Source organism: Sinocyclocheilus anshuiensis, unplaced genomic scaffold, assembly GCF_001515605.1.
Source record: "Sinocyclocheilus anshuiensis isolate Anshui unplaced genomic scaffold, SAMN03320099.WGS_v1.1 scaffold396, whole genome shotgun sequence".
NCBI lineage: Eukaryota > Metazoa > Chordata > Actinopteri > Cypriniformes > Cyprinidae > Sinocyclocheilus > Sinocyclocheilus anshuiensis.
Genome location: NW_015558623.1, coordinates 630,595 through 637,007, shown reverse-complemented (window position 1 = coordinate 637,007; position 6,413 = coordinate 630,595). Strand labels below are relative to the sequence as shown.

General features: G+C 36.4%; 1 protein-coding gene across 1 annotated transcript in view; it reads left to right on the top strand.

The window, feature by feature from the left end:
- The window catches only part of LOC107680721 (contactin-4-like), a 151,655-nt gene that overhangs the window by 16,039 nt on the left and 129,203 nt on the right, over positions 1-6,413 (top strand). Inside the window, exons 3-4 of the mRNA XM_016476755.1 lie at positions 399-408; positions 4,736-4,737. The gene's annotated coding sequence lies outside the window, so the exon portion shown is untranslated. The remainder of the gene's footprint in view (positions 1-398; positions 409-4,735; positions 4,738-6,413) is intronic.

Here is a 6,413-nt window from a genome sequence, read left to right as displayed (position 1 = left end):
TTATGCCCATGCGTTCCCTCAGCCATCTTTCTGAGTGCTTGTCATTGATGCACCAATGCATGCCTGACTTTCAGAACCCTGGGCTCCTCTCTAGTTTGGAGAGAGGGATTTCCTAGCCCAAAAAAGCATGAAAGATGGAGGCATGTCACTTAAACAACATATACCCACTTTGAGAATAGATTTTTAAAAAAGAAAGAAAAAGGGAAATGCACAACTCCCCTCTGAGGCAGCTTGATGAGAAAACAAAATATCGCATGAATTTATTTTCGAGCTGTTTTTGACCATGACCGTTTTTGAACACCCTCACAGAGGACATTGATTGCAAGATAGATTTGCAGATAGAACTTCATGGCGCCACTAGACAATAGATAATCGCTCTATATGAATTACACCGTTAGTCATGTATCAGTGAATGCATATCTGTATGAATTAAATGTAAGAGCAAACCAGTTTTGTAAGTTAAAGGAAAGCATGGCAGCGTTTCAGGACACTTATATTTTTTCCAAGGAGCACATGTGCTCCTATGTTGAATAATTCAGGAGCACATTAAAACTTTAGGGTTGCAACGAAAATGTGTTTTTCCTTAAATGGATACAATGAGATATTTACAAGCATAGCATATATAAAGTCTACTGTATAATACATTGAATAATATATGTAAAATAATGTTATCAGTTAAAGCAGCAGAGACCGAAACTACAAGAGTTTACATTAAATTCAGTGTTAGATAACCAAAATACCAATATTAACCAAGAAAAAACGTTGGACTTTATTCATTGTGGGGCTGTTAATTATAAACAAGCCTGCAATACACTGGGACTTTTGACATTTCTATTCTTTACTATTGCTGGCTACACATCCAAAAAGATGAGGGAGATAAAATATGCACTCTTACAATCATTTACAATTAGAAGTAAACATCATAAATCATCAACAGTCGATCATAAGCAATCGTTTGGCATAAATGCTTGATATTCATTGATTGTGAACTGCTCTGAAACCACAAGCCTGTTGAACGAGCAACTGCACAGCATTTTGATTTTTAAATGTGCAGTGCTCATATTTTATGTAATGCAATCATAGCATTTTGAAATTTAATAATCACATTAAGCTGTATTGCGATTCCGTACCCACATTTAAGATGTCTTCAAATGAAAATGAGATGTTTGTTATACAAATTAAGATATTTAAGACTTTTAAAAACACATATTTTTTGTTATATTTACATCAGTTGCTTATCTTTGTTCCAAACAAACTTTTTCAAAAACACAGATTCATTCAAGTGTTTTATTTACAGATGCGCAATGATTTTAAAATGGGTTTGTTTGGAGCTATATTTATTGGCGGCGCAAAAAGAGACTGAGAATATTGTGTCTTTATGTAACTTAATCAATATTAACTTTATTTATTGAACGGTATAAATGAATGCCAAACTCGCAATCGCGTTGTAATTTTCTTTGTGTATTTTGAAAGTCATGGGTTACAGGAATTTCTTTTATGTGAGTGTGTTGCAAGATGTTCTTGACTACGTAAGATTAAGCATTTAATTTGTGAACAAACAGGAGACAATAAAACAATTCACGTTGTAAGTTGAGAGGCATGAGTGCACTAGATTTGATCAACACATGTCTTGAAATAGCGCATAAACCCCATCCGTTGCTAGATCAATTGTGTAGCTTGTTCTGCGGTCTGGATTCTCCACCTCATTTGTTGGCCTTCTCAGTCATGTCTCCGCATCAGCTACAAATTAAAGCTTGTGATCGAATCAGCATGCTTGTGATGGCCAAGCTCAATGGTTCTCATCTAAATGCTGTTTTTGTCCCTTGACCCCTTGAAAAAAGAAAGAAATGGCTCTCATTTAGAGGGTTTCAGTGCAAGCATGTCATCAGATCGTTCACATTTGCGTTTCCAATCAATCACACGGTTAACCTGTACTTGGAAACAGCATGCTAATGGAGACCTTCCAAATGAATGTTCAAGAGGAATTTTTTCCGAGCAAACTGTTTAAATTGCTTTTTTACTGTAAAATATGTTGGGCAAAACATTCATGAATATTTTCCTTATACAATGTAACTGGAGATAGGGAGTATATATTATAGTATATTTGTATATAATCTTTATTATTCCAAAATTTTGACTTGTAGTTTATGGCATATTTTTAAATGATTTTTCTAGCCTGTCATATGAGAGAAATAGACCAACAATTAATCCATTATTCGCTGAAAATCAGGTCAATTTAAATTAGTGCTTCATTTTAATTAGTGCTTCAGTATTATTCGGATTTAGAAGATTTGGAATATAATGTAATAATTTAATGGTCTATTTATTTTTATTATTGTTTTATGGTATCACTATTGTGTTTTTGTTATTTTTGGAGCTTAAGATCTCCTGTCCCTCTTTTTCATTGTGTGCCAAGAAAGAGATCCATACAGGTTTGGAACAACATGAGGGTTAATGATGACAAAAATAAATTTGTGTGAACCATACCTTTAAAATGGCAATAACAATATCAGAAATATAACTTTTACTCCTTTGTTTGTTAGAAAGATGCTTTTGTCCAAAACAATAGATAAAAATGGTCTTCTACCTGGAGTAAAGGGCATTGCCAAAGGGCACAGTAGTGATAGAGGATCTTCTATTGACAGATCTTGATATAGAATAAACCCATATCCGCACATCACATCAATGTAGATGCAGCAGATTTTGAATCTGAAGAGGAGGCTGTACTTGGCCGGTCTGGTTTCAGATGAAAGACCGTATCCCTCTAACCCAGGTACAGGGAAAAGTGAGCTGGTATATGAGAGCAGATTAAGGTGGAGCTGGGGTTGAGGAGGAGGGGTGGAGGGTGACCTGGAGATTGGACTGATTGAAATAGAGATTAGATATTAGACATGATCTGCATCGACAAATCCTTAGCTTAAGTTGTTGACGTTGCTTTTCAGGAAATAAAGTGGATTCAATCTCAGCAACCCTTGAGATTTCGATCTGGAAATCTCTTTGGAAATGATGCCTCAGGGTTAGTCTAGATATTCGAGTGTAAATGTGTTAGCATCTTTTTAGTTTGGGCACTGCTGAATTAATAAACTGTAAACTATGGCTGCACAATTAATCTAATTTCTAATCGTGATTACAATTACGGATGCCACAATTATGTAATTGTTCAAAGTCGCAATTAAAAAAAAAAAAAATTAAAAAAAAGGAACAAAGTCCACTTACATTATTCTGCGTGCTTAAGATGTGTGTTTATTTTCTTTCTACAGCTTATCTTAAGGTTTTTCTTTTCCATTGTTTTAATTTTTGTTCTGTAATAATCTTTGACCACTATCGTCAAAGATTATTGACCCTTAGCATACAGGCATTGGATTGACCGTATGGTCCTGTTCTGGGCAAAAACTCCCTGCCCATCCATGCAGGCAGCCTGTCATGAATGAGCAGGGAGAGCAGCAATAACCCCCTTAGGGTAAACAGAACAGAACCAAATGCAGATATCATTAATATTCTTAATGATATTTTAGTGTAACAACATATTCAAAATAAAAGAGTCCGATTCAAGAAGGAATATCAGAAAGTCCTGACTGTGACGAAAGGAGGAGTCGGGGATGGAGGATGGTAATTTGCTCTTGAGCAAGCCATAAAGCTTCTGAATAATACTGAATAGACCTTATAGGAATGTCGTGATAGGCGTCGTATTCTATAGGCAGACATGGATCAGCTGAGAGTCATCAGATGCAAGCTTCACTTACGTGACCTGCCAGAAATACACGCAATATGCTGGATTTTTAGTATAACGTTATAATTCCATGCATATTTAAAACCAAACCAATGTATAGTTGACATTTAAGGCTTAATGCTATAGAAAAGCAATACATGTTTTTTTCAGGTGTGTTTTCAGCGTGTTTATAAAAATATGGCATGCAGTTGCTTTAAACAATGGTATAAAGCTATTCAAAACATCATTCAATGCAAATTGTGATAATCGTAATTAATAATCGCAATTACAATTTCAAGGGACAATTATGATTTTTGTTGTAATTGTGCAGCCCTACTGCAAACTGCAAGACTTGTGGCAGTCATGCTTTCAAGCCGTTTTCATTCCTGCTTTTCCTCCTTGTAAAGCAGAACTTGGCTTTTTCTCAAGGCAACTCTTGACGTTCCCTCTCATGATTGCTCTGCTCACTATGTAGAATGCTGCATAAATCACACCGTGTCCCATTTACATCCATCTTTCTCAGCCAGTAGTTCAGAACCAAACGCCCCTCAATTCACACTTCCAGACAGCTGGTCTGAAAAGGAATCTGAGAGTGGTACTGAGGAGCACAGTGGAATCCATATGCACTCCAAAGTTGAGATTGATCCGCGTTTTCTGCTCTGATTTTTCAAGTTTATATTGCTACCAGTGTAGTGAAGTTTACCTATTTATTAGTTTGTTTTTTCCCACTCCAAGGTTTGGACCCAAGCATCTTTATCTAATAAAGTCTGGGGCATATTTCACCACAAAATCAAAAGAAAAAAAAAAAGAATATTAGCATAAAGAAAATGAAGCTTTTACTCTTAAGAGTTTATGCAGTTTGACATTTTGATAAATGAGCACATTCTCACCAAATTCTTGTTAGTGTAATTTGAAAAAGTCTTATTCACATTGATTGAATCAAATTTTTTTTAATGTATCATATCGGTAGCCAATGAGCTTGCTGCTCAACATTCAAATATATGATATTGATAGTGATTGCCGTAGCAGTTGCAGCTTGTTTCAGAACAGCGAAATCAGCATCTAAGATAATTGAATGCTTTTCTAATCCATATTGCTGTGTGTATTGTGTGGTCTGCCTAATTGAATTCAAAAATGAGCAACCATAATCAAGTTTAAACTAAGTGTCATGTTAGCAGTTTCCATTGTATGTAGGAGCGAATATTAAGCATATTAACAGAAGCATTTAGCATCTGTGTTGTACAGCTGGAGCAAAACACAGTTTAGAGGATATTTAATCGCTCTGAGGACACGCCAATAGTAACGGACATGAAACAGGTTAAATGAAATAAGCATTCTTGTTTATGCATTTCAACGGGGGTTCACCATATACATCGGCGATTATCCCAGTGTTCATGTTCGTTATTTCTAAGGTCAATGTTTTCATTGTGATGAGTGTGTGGTTTATTTCAGCTGCACGCAGCGTCAGAAGCACGCGCTTATCGCAGTCGTGTTGCGGGAGACGCTGAAGATCACTATCTACGGCTGTAAGAGTTAGTTCTGAGTGAAATGCATTATGGGGAGTGTAGTTCGGAGAAATGTGCTCATGCAACGTGTGCTCTCGCTGTGCTGTGTAATTCAGAAAACGGAGGAAGAACATTTATATTCTGCTTTTATTTCAGTTCATTCAGGCTAGTCCACACAGGGGTTTTTGTGTGCTGTAACTTTGACAACTTTTATCTACACGAGAGAGTAAAATGGCATGCATCGACTAACTTTGTCCGTCTCATCATTGCACAAACATGAATTAACAAGCTGTTATGCTGCCGCTGGGACTGATGAAGTGGAGAAAGTAACAGCAGTTATCAAATGACTAAATTATGATATTTGCTCAGGTGATCTACAGCGGATCTAAATATTTATAATTAATTATAACTAGTTATGATTAATTATTCATATTTCCCTTATGAGCTCATTCGCTACAGAATGCTCTTCTAATCCATGTCACTGTGTGTATTGTGTGGTCTGCCTAATTGAATTCAAAAATGAGCAACCATAATCAAGTTTAAACTAAGTGTCATGTTAGCAGTTTCCATTGTATGTAGGAGCGAATATTAAGCATATTAACAGAAGCATTTAGCATCTGTGTTGTACAGCTGGAGCAAAACGCAGTTTAGAGGATATTTAATCGCTCTGAGGACACGCCAATAGTAACGGACATGAAACAGGTTAAATGAAATAAGCATTCTTGTTTATGCATTTCAACGGGGGTTCACCATATACATCGGCGATTATCCCAGTGTTCATGTTCGTTATTTCTAAGGTCAATGTTTTCATTGTGATGAGTGTGTGGTTGATTTCAGCTGCACGCAGTTTCAGAAGCACGCACTTATCGCAGTCATATCAATGACAGTGTTTGCGGGAGACGCTGAAGATCACTATCTACGGCTGTAACAGTTAGTTCCGAGTGAAATGCATTATATTATGGGTAGTGTAGTTTGGAGAAAGATGCTCGTGCGATGTGGGCTCTCGCTGTGCTGTGTAAAAACATTTAAAAAGAACATTTATATTCTGCTTTTATTTCAGTTCATTCAGGCTAGTCCACACAGGGGTTTTTGTGTGCTGTAACTTTGACAACTTTTATCTACACGAGAGAGTAAAATGGCATGCATCGACTAACTTTGTCCGTCTCATCATTGCACAAACATGAATTAACAAGCTGTTA